This window comes from Perca flavescens, chromosome 11 (genome assembly GCF_004354835.1).
Source record: "Perca flavescens isolate YP-PL-M2 chromosome 11, PFLA_1.0, whole genome shotgun sequence".
Lineage (NCBI taxonomy): Eukaryota > Metazoa > Chordata > Actinopteri > Perciformes > Percidae > Perca > Perca flavescens.
Window position 1 is genome coordinate 3,727,805 of NC_041341.1, and position 2,500 is coordinate 3,730,304.

A 2,500-nucleotide genomic window follows, 5' to 3' on the forward strand; every position below is an offset into this window, starting at 1 on the left:
ACAGACTCAGATTATTATTCTAAGTGTCTGACAACATTATGGGATGGATCCCTACAGAGATAGACCTTTTAGTTAAAGAGTAAGATCCTTTTAGTTTAACATGAATCAGCCCCGAAATCACCATCACCAAACTCCACCAGACTCCATGTAAATAATCAGGACTTTTAGCGTGTATAGAGCCAGCATATCTCCACCAGACTCCATGTAAATAATCAGGACTTTTAGCGTGTATAGAGCCAGCATATCTCCACCAGACTCCATGTAAATAATCAGGACTTTTAGCGTGTATAGAGCCAGCATATCTCCACCAGACTCCATGTAAATAATCAGGACTTTTAGTGTGTATAGAGCCAGCATATCTCCACCAGACTCCATGTAAATAATCAGGACTTTTATCATCGTAAAACACACTTCATTCAAAGTGGAAAGAAACTAAATAAAACTACCAAAAGCCATCTTGGTTCATCTTTCCAATGTTCCAACAATCATCACTCTGGTTTGGTTGACCGATAAACCCTTAATTCACCCATTTACATGTGGAGATATGCTGGCTCTATACATGCTAAAAGTCCTGATAATTTACATGGAGTCTGGTGGGTGAACATTAGTCCTGTAGGGTTACATTACAGCTTGTTTCTGGTTTAGTACTGGACTAGTTTCAGAGACTGTTGTTCACATCAGACACTCAGACACACAAACATGGAGACAGAGAGTCCAGGGTGATAAAAAAAAACCTCAAAATGACCCTTTAAAATGGAGCCCTTTCATAATCCATTCCTTCCTCTCTCCTTTTTAAGACTCACATCGACATTTTATTTTGAAATTCACACAGGTTTAAATGTTCCTTCACATAAAAAGAAAAACAAAGAATCAGGAGGCCCGAAGTGGTGTGGTGAAGTTGGCAAAAATAATGCAACAGGATCCCAAAAATAAAATGAGAAACATCACAGTGAGAGGAGACAGGAATACACAGTAACACTGAGAGGGAGGAGGGCCGGGGCTCCAGGCTACGCTCCCTCTGGGTTTCTATCAAATCTTTTTTTTTTTTTTTGTTATTTCGTAAGGGGGGGGGGGGGTCGAGTGCAATTATCAGATTTGGGGTTTTGAACACAGCGAGCCACAGGAAGTAGAGGACATTATCGTCATAGCACCACAGCTGTCAGGCCTTTAGAATACTGTACATCATTATTACTGCTGCTCTAGGGGCTGCATAGGGGTCTTAAACAATCCCAGCCTGGGGGCTGGGGGGCTGGGAGGGGGGCTGTACAATAAGAGGTACGATAAGAGTCGGGGGCTGTACGATAAGAGTCGGGGGCTGTACAATAAGAGGAGGGGGGGAACGTTGGTTTTAAGTTTTCAGTTGTTTCATCGTCTGTTATTAATATTCTCTGTAATGTCAACAGTCATTGTTAATAAAAACTGTGTGTGTGTGTGTGTGTGTGTGTGTGTGTGTGTGTGTGTGTGTGTGTGTGTGTGTGTGTGTGTGTGTGTGTGTGTGTGTGTGTGTGTGTGTGTGTGTGTGTGTGTGTGTGTGTGTGTGTGTGTGTGTGTGTGTGTGTGTGTGTGTGTGTGTGTGTGTGTGTGTGTGTGTGTGTGTGTGTGTGTGTGTGTGTGTGTGTGTGTGTGTGTGTGTGTGTGTGTGTCTGTGTGTGTGTGTGTGTGTGTGTGTGTGTCTCTGTGTGTGTGTGTGTGTGTGTGTGTGTGTGTGTGTGTGTGTGTGTGTGTGTGTGTGTGTGTGTGTGTGTGTGTGTGTGTGTGTGTGTGTGTGTGTGTGTGTGTGTGTGTGTGTGTCTGTGTGTGTGTGTGTGTGTGTGTGTGTGTGTGTGTGTGTGTGGTGTGTGTGTGTGTGTGTGTGTGTGTGTGTGTGTGTGTGTGTGTGTGTGTGTGTGTGTGTGTGTGTGTGTGTGTGTGTGTGTGTGTGTGTGTGTGTGTGTGAAGGTAACAATCCCCTGATATCCAGCCCATGATGGTTTCAGTTCTCCTGGTGACATTAGACTGATCAGGTTCTACCTGCAGGACTACAGACCCCTGGTGATGGTGGGACTGGACCAGAACAGGTTCTACCTGCAGGACTACAGACCCCTGGTGATGGTGGGACTGGACCAGAACAGGTTCTACCTGCAGGACTACAGACCCCTGGTGATGGTGGGACTGGACCAGAACAGGTTCTACCTGCAGGACTACAGACCCCTGGTGATGGTGGGACTGGACCAGATCAGGTTCTACCTGCAGGACTATAGACCCCTGGTGATGGTGGGACTGGACCAGATCAGGTTCCACCTGCAGGACTACAGACCCTGGTGATGGTGGGACTGGACCAGATCAGGTTCTACCTGCAGGACTATAGACCCCTGGTGTTGGTGGGACTGGACCAGATCAGGTTCTACCTGCAGGACTACAGACCCCTGGTGATGGTGGGACTGGACCAGAACAGGTTCTACCTGCAGGACTACGGACCCCTGGTGATGGTGGGACTGGACCAGAACAGGTTCTACCTGCA